Genomic DNA, 13,071 nt, shown 5'->3' with positions numbered 1-13,071 from the left:
TTTATTGCAACTCTAAAGGCTTCTGGCACCCATACCTAGAGGCGGTTTTCACCTGTACAACAACAAAACTGTTGCCATTATTAAGTCAAATCAAACAGTATAAATTTATTAATGGAAGAATGGATTTCTGCTTTCTGAGATGTAATAGTTTTCGGTGGTTTTTGCTACAATAACATAGCACAAACTTTAGTATTTTGCAAAAGTTGTCTTTCCTCTCAGGGCAACATATGGATCATAACAAATGCAAGCAGCAAGAGTCTGTGGTCAACAGCTGGGAAAATGCTGTTTTCTCTATTTATTTCTCCATAATTAGCATCCAAAGTTGCTACTACACTACTACATGTATGGTCTGGCTACCCTTTTTCTGCCGGAAAAACAAGCATATGTGGATATGTGTGTGGGCATGGACATTCACAAACCTGCCTCCTTGGGACTGTTTATCATAGACACAGACATGGTTCGAATGCCACACTTTAGCCAGGGATATTCAAGTTCAAATCCCCAATCACTCACTATGATTACATTCTCACTATCCCTCAGCCTAATCCATCCAACAAAATAAAATGGGCAGATGGGGAAAGAAATGGGCAAACTTGCTATGCAAATAAGTCAGAACTGAATAGAGCTATTAGTCCCTTTCCTCAGACTTTGATGAATTATGGTGTGTACTGATCAGTACTAGCCAATGCACAAAGTTATGCATCGCCTCATCAGTATAGCCATAGAAGGTACACAACTATCCTGAAGCATAAACATCTACTCTAACACTTTTCCTGAGAATTGAACATGCTGCCAAAAGTGCATAAACTGATTGGAGAGAGTAGAGCAAGATGTTCTGCCATCCTGAAGAAGCCAGCTCTTAATTAGGTCAGGTTATTTTGTAGCTGAAAATTTTATTTCATGAATTCCTATGAATGGCTCACAACAGAACACATTTTTGCTCATACAAGTTGACTTTACATCTTCCTCAGAGCTTTATACAGGAATTAACCATGTAATTAAATTAAATCAGCTCATCCAACACTTTTTTTAATTTTTAGAAAATGAATTACTTTTAATTTTAAAAAATGCACCTAAGCCGGACCATCTGGAGTTTTTTTTTCAGTTTGACTGTGTTGTCATTGCCTTAATATAGTCACATATTTATTCTAACTCTACTAATTATAACAAACTTTTAGATTTGGCCTATAGATAAGCAAAGAAATATTTAAAATGACAGCAGTTCTCTTCAAAATGGGCATGATTGTGGATTATATGCATCATTTCCTCTCAGGTGTATGCTATCAGAACTTAATCTCTCATCACCTCAGTTTCACAGTGTTTTATACTCCCTTTCTGGAAACAGTGGCTATGGCAGAAATACATGTGTCATACATTCACAGTGAACATATAAGCATATTGTTTGGAAATGATTTTGTTGGTCCACTGCAAGGTATTACATGGATTTTGTCTTTTTTGGTGGTTGGATGGTTACCATGATCCAACATAATTTTCTCAGAAATAATTTCTTATATGCATCGTTTTCATACCATCCTGTACCTGCTCTTTAAAGAGAATCTTAACTGCCTCCTAAAAAGGGATGCTTTCTCATTCTTGGCAGAAATTTGGTGAGGAGGACCCCTTAGTCAATTCATTACAGTATGGAAAAACACTATTAGCTTGATTTTCCAACACAACTTGATTTCATGTTACAATTTGAACATATGATTGAAGTTTTTTAAAGGACTAAAACCAGTTTTTGCACATCTCAATTGATATATCGTCTTACTTCTAAAAGTTTGAGATAAATTGTATCTTAATATCACATCCTTGGATTTGTTTATGTTTAGTACAAGTTTTAATCCAAAGTTTTCCAAAAAGATGCTATTGAAAAATAAGAAAGCAATATATATGGAGCAACTTGATTATCCACCAACATCAAAAAGATACTATATTAACTGAGAATTAGTAAAACAAATAATCAGATTGCACATAGTTAAATGTATAATGGTCACCACCAGTTCATTGTCTGCATGAGGCATTCATTCGGAGCTATCCATAAGCCATTCTGAAATTTTCAAAGGTGATAGGATATGGTAAATATAGATGAGTAAGGAAAGGTCTTGCATCAAAGCTTCTGATATCTTTATTTAACAGTTTATCTATAAATTGTTTTAACTAGCAATGAACTGAAAATTAAGTTTCAGGCTTATTCAAAGGCAGGTCATAGTCTGTAGACTTGCTACCAAAAAAGTGGTGCATTTTTAAAAAATCCTCACAAAAACCCTATGAGATAAATTATGGATATCTTCCTGATTGGGCTGGGTTTAAACTAAAGAACTCTCAAATCCAGCTCATTATCCTCTATAACTCACAGGGTCTTTTTGTTTTGATTGCTTTAATGGAGGAAATTATATCACCTCCCACCCCCATAAACAGAGATATCAGTACGGCTTTCATTTTAAAAATCCTTCTGAATGGAGTAAACCTTCCAAAGGCACAGTGAGGTCTTGATGAAAAACTATTCTAAGGCCCTTTTTGCACAGGCCTAATACAGCACCCTGGGGATGGCAAAAACATTGTCCCCAGGGAGCTGTTCGCATGGGAGGCGCGGCTGCTTCGCAGCGCGAAGCCGCTGTTTCCCAACCTCGCTCCCCGAGTGAGGTTTTTGGGAAACAGCGGCTTCCAAACGCTGCCATGCGAACAGCAGCAGCTGGGAGGTGCCATCCCGTACGTCCCCAATGGGCTTACCATCCTGCTTGACTGACCTGTCCAGTCGTGCGGCCGAGGCCTGGAAACTGCGCCCGGAACTGCCCATGCAACTTCATTTTGCAAACAGTCTCCAAAGGGGGGGGTTGCGGGGTGCGAAATCATGTATCAACCTAACCCCCACTGTTACTGGCTACCATCTTGGAAGCGCGCCTAAGAGATGTTGTTAATGGCTATTATCTCCTGATATTCCCTTCTGTAAGAACCTTTTCTGATATGTGACTCACAGAACCTCCAACAAGTGGTAAAAAATTATTTTCCACTTCATGCTCCACTATCTAAAGGTGACACACGATCCATATAACAATGTCCACACTGTCAAACCTCCATGCATCACATCCCAGTTCTTGTCCTCTGCTTGGTTAATTTCATTTATGTCATACCTCATTAGAAATTAATTTTAAAGTCTTTTTTTTCAATTATCTTTATTACGAGGTTAACATAAATAAAATACAAAAACATATATTAAGGTAGCATATAAAGAAGTGAAACAGTAATAAAGGATATTTCTCCTTTGTCACAAATATTTCTAGTTATGTAATCCTAAACAAAGCGAATGAGATTCATTGACTGAAGTAGAAGAAGGAAGTTTAGTCAATTATTAAATCAATAGAATAGGAGAAAGAGGAAACAGAAATATCATTAGAGCATGGTACATATCAATACTGATATATTCTGGTTTGCTAGTCCAGTATCAGCAGCTCTTCACAGTGTATTCATTGCTTGCTGCAGTCTTCTAAGTAGAGACATCAAGGGCTGTGTGACAAATTTCCTGGAGTCTGAATAGTATCACACAGGCTTTCTTCCCTCCATCATAATATAATTCCCTGCCTAATCCACTGCACCTGGGGTCCCAGTGAGAAATCAAAAAGAGAAGACTGGTTCAAGGAGATAGGATTTGGACTTCAGTATAAATCTACAAATACTGGATTAATAACTGCAGAAAACTGAAAGGGACAAGATGTTTTGCTTTTCAAATATGAACAGGAATAGTTTGTTTCAGGAAAAAAACACAATGAGTAAATATTAACAATCAGGAGTTAAGTTACGGCATGTTAAGATAACACTGTCTTGGGCGGAGTCCGCACAGGCCAAAAACAGCACCCCTGGAATGGTAACAACCCCATTCCAGGGGCGCTGTTCACACAGCTGCTGCCTCCACAACAAGACAGCACTGTGCTTTCCCCCCCAAACCGGGGCAGAAACACTGTTTCCCTGCCTCACTCAATGAACCTCCATTATTGTATTCTAGCAATTGTGTATATCCATTGTGTTGTTAGCTTCTTTTGCTCAAGAAACAAGTCAGATTAAAGTTTCTAAGTATATGATTGCATCACAGTTTAATAAAAGGACATGTTGCTTCAAGAGCCTGTTTGCTACAACAACAATTTATTTTGGAGATCAGCAATTAGTTAAAGTACTCTTTCATTCTCCTACAATCTTCCTGCCTTTTTGTGGGGTATACCTTTTCTCCTGACAGATATGTGTTCTTACCATTATCGACAAACCGTCACCATCTTTCTTGCTGTTTCAGCTAAGTCATATCCATCTCTTCTTCTGCAAGTCCACAGCACTTATTGATAGGCCAATAGCTAATTTAGTTTTGTTGAAAGGTCTAGTATTCTGTGGTGAATTAAAAGCAAATAATGAGTGACTATGATTGTGGTCAACTACTGGTTTTCATTAAGCTGATGTTTACATGAAATATCAATCCCACATATTTTAAGCAAACGTACAAATCCCTCTGAGAATCCATAGCTGGCCAACTAAAACATAATCTGCCTAATCTAATCTGAATCCACTGACCTTTCTTGAACATGTGATTTAAATGTGAATAGGAGTGTTGTGGGGTTTCCAGGCTGTATGGCCGTGTTCCAGTAGCATTTTCTCCTGACGTTTCACCTGCATCTGTGGCTGGCATCTTCATCAATAAATATTATAAATATTTTTTTCTAAACAGAAGTGCCTCAACTGCTGCTAGTGGATGATGAATTACATAATAATAAAGAATAATTTTAACACAACAATATCAGAAAGAAAAAGTAAGATGATCCTTTGAAAAATCTGTCAGTTGTTACTCTTTGGACATATTTACTCAATTACAATGATGGTGATAGCAAAACTCAACCTATAGCTCAGCTAAGAATATGAAAGGAAGTCTTAGCATAATCAAAATTATGTTACATCACACTGCAGCAAAATTGGCAAGGGTATCAAGGTGGATTTGTGGGGGCCAAGTTACCTCAAAGTTAGCTATAGAACAAAATTATGTGACAATGCCACTAAAGACATTTCTGTGGCTATGGATTACCGAGATGATAACTGGATAGTTCATTAATACCATGGGGCAAAAACAGAAATACATTATCTCCAAAAGTTTCTCCATTAGGCCTAGCATCAAGTTATTTAAATAGAATACAAAGCCGTGAATTTAAATCTGTATCCTAGTGTGAACTAAATGGTATTAGTTCTTCAATTTGACCCAGCTAATTACAGCCCAATAAGTTTGTTGTCTACTAATAGAAAGATGGATGCATCCTCCCTTTATTCTAGTTATACTTTGAATAACAATCAATTTTATATCGTGAACAGGCCAGTTTCAGAAGAAGGGTGTTTGTTTTTGATTATTGCCTCATTTTGCATCATCTCCCCATCCAGGAAAGCATTCATAGATCTCTGAGCTGCATTTAATTTGGACCTGAGGCATTGACTTTGTGTCAAGTTCACCAAAATTACAATAGATAAAAGACTTCTTGGACTAATTTCTCAACTATATAAGAATTATGCAGCTCAAATTTGATGCAGTTTAGAAGGCCAACTGTCTGGTACTATTTCTTTTTTAAGGGTGTTAAACAAGGTTGCCTTTTAGTGCCTACAGTGGACAAAAATAGTGCAGAGCACCACATTAGTGCTCCTACCCCCTGGCCACCTCCTCTGGAATTCCAAGAATGGAGCCAACGTTAGTAAGCTTCTACCCAGCCTTTGTCCGCCAGAACACTGCACTGGGGTTTTGGGGCTTAGGCAACCATAAACAACACTGGCAAACCTTGTAGGTATGTTCTCAAGATTACTGAGATAACAGACTTAGAAAATATAGATATCTTAATGTGTGATACTAGATTAAAGGTATCAAAACCAATTAATTGCTATTGCTCTCTGAATTTCCTTTAACTCAGAAGTCTTTTAGTGAACACCTCTCTATATCTATAATTGATAATTTCGACCTAATTAATTTATCTCACATAGCGCTTAGCATTAATAAGCCTCAGATGTTCTGAAATGTCAGGTTTTTAAGCAGTCCATAAAATTTTAATTGTGTCTTTCTGTGCATATCAAAAAGCAACACAACAAACTCCAGAGCTCAACTCTGAACATGGTCATTCCTGAAAATTTCTGGATCTTGTGCTTTTGGAATTTACAAATAATAAGAAAAATGTTTCTACTAGTGGGTTAATGAAATATTCCTTGCAACCAACAGGCATCAGAACATCAGTTATTTTCGCCTAAGTCATAATAGTTATGTAAGGAACAGCTCAGTTATTTATACGGCAGCTTTTAAAGTGCAAAATAAAATAATGCTTCCAAATTCTTCTGAATGTTTAGGTTACTTGTTCATGTGCTTTGTTCAAAGAAATTCAGAGTAGTGTCCAATGTTATTTTCATAACAATCCTGTTAGGTATATTAGAGAGAGAGAAAGTAATTGGCCCAAGGTCACTCCCAGTACCATCCTTACACTGAAGTCACTCTGCTTAGAAGGGAGTAACTTGGTCATAATGGGATCATTGGAAAATATTTCATGGGATTACAAAATCCAGGACTGAAGTGTTAAAGCTAATCCCAGAGTTCTGGAGAACTACGAGAATTCACTGGTCTAAAAATTCAGACAGATGTCAGTCAGTCAGTCAAGTATTTATTGTTTGAGCCATTGGCTATAACAATACAAAAATACATGCAGTTAAAACAGTAACTTAGTTAAAACAATAATTTAAATTAAAACAATAATTTAGTTTTACATTAAAATATAAATTATTAGTGTTCGCAATCTCTAAATTAAAATGCCCCATCAAATACTTCAGATGTTTTTGCAGCTTCTTCAGCTAGTCTAAGTTAATCTCCAGTACTTTACAACATTAGTTCAAACAGTAGCTTTTAAATATTCTTTTGGTTTGTAGTTTCCCAGCCAGCTTAGGCATGGAGACAAGAGAGCCATCTTATAAGAAACATAGGAATCAATATCCATTGTGAATAATAAGAAAAATCAGTTTTCTCATCTATTCCAGGACAAAAAAAGCTGTCCTAGGGTAGTATTGGGTCTTCCAAAAACCTTTTCCTTATTTCAGAATATAAAAGGACAGGAGAGTATGTAGTGGGAAGAGATCCTCAGGCTCTTGTTTTCCACAGATACAAAAGCACTGAGAAAATGGTACTCATGTCTTATGTATCTGCCACTAAGCACTGCTGATGGCATTGATTGAAATCTAATAGAAGTATAAGCTATTCCTTAGATTTTCCTTTGTTAGTGTAGTGGTCAGATATGTAGCAATCTTAATATGATCTCTTTTAAATAGTTTATACCATGGAGCAGTTTTTTGTCCTGAACTATTAATTGTCTGTGTTATTCTGGCATCTTCTCTGTACACTCCAGTACTTAGGAGTTCAGCATTGGATGTTGAAACTCTTTAATAGATCATACTGGAATAGTGTACCAAGATCGAATTTTTCTTGAGAAAAAAGGAAGGTAGAGCGGCTCTTTTTATTTTTTTGTCATCAGGAGAGTAAAAGACTGATTGACCAAAGGTTTCCTTATTATCTGAGCTGTTTTTTTTCCAGGCTCCTTCAAGATTGCAAGATGGGCACGTGATTCAATTGATGGTAAACCTAACTTCTGTCTCCCCTCATTAATGCAGCCGGTGTTGTTCATTTGGCAGCATCAAAATCTGTCTTAAAAAAAAGGTTCTGGAATGGATTCCAGTGGGGTTCTTGAAATTATAAAGGTCATTTGTTCCAGCCCCAAACTTCTATTCCATGTAACATATGTGAGATGACTTTACTTTCAAACAGTTTTATAGCTGGAGCTACAAGACAACCACCTTTTGAGTAATAGAATCTCATAATTGCCCCTATTATTTTTATAGCTGAGATTCTTAAAGTTCCTAAGTGCACTTTCCAATTTAAGGTCTCACTAAAGTTAATTCCTCAATATTTAAATGAGCTGCATTGCTCTAAAGCAGGGGTAGGGAACCTGCGGCTCTCCAGATGTTCAGGAACTACAATTCCCATCAGCCCCTACCAGCATGGCCAATTGGCCATGCTGACAGAGGCTGATGGGAATTGTAGTTCCTGAACATCTGGAGAGCCGCAGGTTCCCTACCCCTGCTCTATAGGAATTCCTTGTATCGTCCAGGAGTGTTTTTTCGGTTTTTTCCTAAATACCATAGCCTTTGTTTTGATATAATTGATGGAAAGTGCTTCCTCCTTGCAGTAATCACCCAAACTGTTGAGCAGTCTTTTTAATCCCAATCGGGTTTGAGAAATTAGGACCATGTCGTCTGCGTACAATAGGATGGAAATTTTCTGTTGGTTAATAGAGGGGCTATGTATTCTTGGTCCTGATAACCTTTGTACAATATCATTTATATAGAGATTAAAAAGTAGTGGAGCTTACAGGGACAGCACAGCCTTGCTTTACACCTCGTTTAATTGATGTTTTGTTTACGTTAAGGAGCCCATCCATACCAACTCTAATCCTAGCCTGGGTGTCTGTACATGTAATTCACAAAGAAGGAATATCAAACGTTGATCGATTTTTAATTTCTCTAGTTTTGACCTCAGAGTCTGTTTCTTGAGCCAATTGAATGGCCATTGAAGCCGCGGGCTAGATCTCACAAAAGCCACATATAAGGCTCTGGTAGAACTTTCTATTCCTGAAAATGCCAGATTGTAAAGGCTATTTTGACGAGTGGACAATGTGGTAGATTGTCACCTCTTTTAAAACCTGCTTGATGTGGATATATATTAGAGATGGTTGTCTATGCAACCCAATCTTCTAATTTTTTGGATATAAAAAAAATTGTCGTAGATTTTTGAAGCCATATTTAATAATAAGCTTGCACTGGTCGATAGTTCTTGGGAGCGGTTGTGTCACCTTTTTTGTGGATTGGAATCACTATGCTTTAATTTCCAGCCTTTGGGGAAGATACCAAATTTGTTAATGTGAGTAAATACCTTGGCTAACACTGGAGACCACCAACTGGAAAAAAATTTAAATAAGTCAGGTGGAATTAAATCCTCACCTGGTGATTTGCCAGATGCCAAAGATGAAATTAAGTTCTTAATTGTTTTCTCTGAGACTGGAGGCCAGTCTGGTAAAGCCGAAATTTTTACATTACATAATGGACTTATGTCTTCTGAAGAACTGAATGTTGACTGTGTTATATCAAAAATTCTGGAGTAATGGGCATACCATGTATTTCCTGATATTTGGGCTTCAAACTGATTGGCTGTTCTGTTTGTTCCTAAGGAAACTAATGCCCAAAATTGGGACTCATCTTTTCATTTAACGGCCTCATCTAATTTCTCCCAAAGTTGTTTGGCATGTTCTTCTTTCTTTCTATTAAGCAAATCCCTATATCGTATTTTGAGTTGTTTTACTTGAGTTACCTTAGTTTCCTCTTTGCTATATCTTGCTTAGCACTCATTTTGTTGTTTAACAGATTTTTTTAAAAGGATTTTGCATTCTCGAATCATTTCCAGGCATGTGATTTTGAAAGTTCGAATCACTGGAAATGGACATTTGTTATTGCTTAATATAGGTTTAAGTTGGTTTGTTATCTCCTCATATTGCTCTAAAATGTCATTTCCACATTTCAGTATAGCGGCGTGACAGTTTGTCAATTCATCTGTTGACAAATTTTGAGCTACCTTGTTTTGCAAATGGTCTGACCATTTCAATCTCTTCTGCCCTGGAAATAGCCCTTCAGCCATCTCTGGGACTGGTGGAAGTATTACACTTGTATCACATTTGAGAACTAGCTTGAGGGGGCAGTGATCACTTAGACACGTGTCCCCTACTTCAAAGAATACCACTTTTACTACTAAAGATGGCGAGACTGCAATGTAATCAATTACACTGGCACAACCTGTCATTATATAAGTGAATGTGCCTCCAGATTTGTCGTATACGGTTCCATGTAAAACATAAAGATTGTATTTGGACAGTACCTCAAGCTATTTTATGCCTGGATTGTTAACTTTTGGATCTTGAGATGCTCGTTCTATGAGCCAGGCATGCTTAGCTATTTGTGCTTTGATTTCACTCTGCTGGGTTAAATATCCAGCTCCAGTTCTTGCATTAAAATCTCCCCCTATAATTATTTGAGTTGTAGGATATTTGGAAGTTAAATTTTCTAACATAAGGGACAGCTGGTCCCATGGATTACCTTCCTGGTTTGATATCGACAATTTTTGGGGGGAATATACATTTATACACAAAAGATCACCTATATTTAAACCTCTAATTAATATAATTTGTATATAGTTTGAATAACAACTTTCTAGAATTTGAACATCCACGTTCAAGTCCACAGGTATCAACATAGCAAGACCTCCACTTCCTCGGCCTTTGGAGTGGATTTTAACTGCAGGGGTGCCATAAGCCTTATATCCTTTGATGTTCAGAGAGTCAAGTCTCTGTACCCAGGTTTCCTGTAGAAGTAATATCTCATGTGAGTACATAAATTTTTGAAAATCTGTATCATACATTTTGTTAAACCAACCTCCCCAAGTTCCAAGATAGTATCTTTAACTGTCATTCAGAAGTTGTTATTTGGTCTAGCACTCCTTTAGAGTCCGAATATACACAATCATTTTTAAATGCAGGTTCCCAATTTTGTATCTGTGGTTCCGGAAGGAGTTGATATCTTGTCTCCTTTATTTGGGCCTGTAGATGGTTAGTATAAGTCCCTTTAAGTTGTCTCCTTGTTGGTTCTATGATGGGGGCTGGAGCTGGGTAAACATATTTATCAGTTGGATCGTTTTCTTGTATTTGCCTCAGTGATAAAAGTGGAGTATGAATTGGAGTATTTTCCTTGATTTGTAAAGATTTGTTTTGTAAATGGTCCAATCCATCTGTAGTAACTTTTTGATCTTGGTTATTGAAAAATACACATTCATTTGGGTCATATTCCGCAGTCACTTCTAATGGCCTCCCTTTATCCTCTCCTTCGATTGTCTGTATTTTCGGTTGACTCTTTATTTCAAAGAGGGCTAGTTCGTTTTGTTCTTGTGCCTATGTTGTTCCTTGTTCTTCTACTTCAGTGAGATTATTTAGCACTTGGTTGGAGCATTTATTAATTTCCCAATCAACAGGGTGAACAGTACATGGAGTTTGTATTGTTGGGCTTGGGACTAGTGGAGTTTCTTTAAGCTCTATTGGAGGAGCTGAATCCATCACATTGTATTCCCTATTATTTGTTGCTTGTTTCTGTGTTGGTGGCAGTCCTCTGCTGTCGATTAGTTCCTGTTGTAACTGTTCTAGTCTGTAAATTATACCCTCTTGTTCCTGGTCCAGAAGGGCCCTGAAGGATGCTTTAAGTCCTTCTTCCATTATCTGGGTATCTGTTGTTTTCTTACAGTTAGAAAGATTCTGTGTTTCCATTGATTGCATTTGGATATTTATACCCGGAACATACCTTTGATTATTCTTATCCACACTGCAGGTTCTCCCATCTTTCTCTATTGTATAGTTCATTAATAATGGCTGTATATGAGTGTTTTTAAAAACTCTAGATATGTACACTCCTTTTGTAGCCAAAAAGGTCTTTTTCTTTTGCAGTATTCCAGGGATTCTGTTGGTTTTAAATGTTAACAGGATTCTAGGTAGTTGCTTGTTTAACTCCAGAGCTTCCACATATTGTAGGTTTATATAGTTCACCTCACCCTTCAGCAAAGCTTTCAAGTGACTTCTGGCTAGATGCAAACTGTGCCAATTAGGCGTGGCTCCTCTAAACTTGCAGATAGTCAGACAAATCTTGTTTGAAAGTAACATCAAATTGCTGGAGTTTGCTGCATTACAGTCTTTCCTGTTCTTAGTGGAGAGGTTGTTGTTCCTTGTAGTAGCTATTAGTTGGCAGTTGTCTTGTCTTTTTAACTGCTCTTCTTTCTCTCTGTCCTCGCTATCCTTCACCAATGGTGCAATAATTTTTTCTATTTTTTCATTTAGGAGCTTTAGTTCTTTATAAATATATTCAACAGTAATTATCATTAGAGTTGAAAAGTTAGCAAGGTCTTTATTTTCGTTAATTTCATTAACCACATTGCCTTCAAGGTTCACTGGCTTATCGGCTTTCTTTGAAGCAATGCAGGAGTCTCCTAACCCCTCCATTGTTTTCCTACTAGCTGGCATATCTCCCAGAGTTGTGAACTTTGTCTCTGTTTCTGATTCTGAATCCAAGTCATTATCAGCAAGCACTGCAAAATGGTTTGATGTTTTGACTTGGAAGAAGTCTTTTATCTTGGGTTGTTTTGCATTGGGTGGGGTGGTTTCCCCAGACTCCCTTCGCCGTTTACTACAACCCATAACCAGCCGTGCAAGAACACCTTCTACTACAGTTCTCAGACCGTGATGACCAGCAAAAGTTCACAAAAGTTCACAAACATTTACAACTTTGTGCTATGAAGGATAAAATTTATCAAATCTTATCTGAGCTTCGAGGCGATACAGCTTTCCTTGTGAACACCGGAACCGGAACTCCCGACAGACAGATGTGAGAATGGTTTTTCTTCTGGAAGACAAGAGGAGACAGGAGAAATAGCTACTTTCATTTAGAAACAAAGACATATTTGCCTAGGGACATGGGGTCCATGTCCCCAGGCGCAACCATTCTGGTTTCGTGGGGGGCACAAAATCGCCCCCCACAGACTGAAGCATTCCAGGCACCCACACAGCTCAACTTAGTTCCACCGGCACCTCCTAACAGCTTTAACTTTTTGTAAACCGCAAACGAGAGGGTTAAAGCAATTGGGAGTGCCTAAAAGAGGGCTTGCAGATTTTCAGCAGAGAATACAGGCCCCCTCTCAATAGTGTATCCTTCCAACTTCCAGCCCAATGGCAGAGGGAGGAGGTGGAATTGGGGTGGGCCCTGCTGGAAGACTGTTGAGCCTGGCTGGCCTGGCCTCCTTTCCGAAGAACCAGACCTGGATTCTACTCACCTCCCTTGCGGAGGCTGCCCTGATGCCTCCCCCCCCCTCATTCCCCACTCCAGAAACCACAAACACTCCCACCCCCTGGTCTCTTTCTTGCTGGATTCTTTGCTGGGGCATGT

The sequence above is a fragment of the Sphaerodactylus townsendi genome, linkage group LG10 (genome assembly GCF_021028975.2).
Source record: "Sphaerodactylus townsendi isolate TG3544 linkage group LG10, MPM_Stown_v2.3, whole genome shotgun sequence".
NCBI classification, from domain to species: domain Eukaryota; kingdom Metazoa; phylum Chordata; class Lepidosauria; order Squamata; family Sphaerodactylidae; genus Sphaerodactylus; species Sphaerodactylus townsendi.
The sequence above is the reverse complement of the archived record's forward strand: the minus strand, read 5'-3'. Positions refer to the sequence as shown.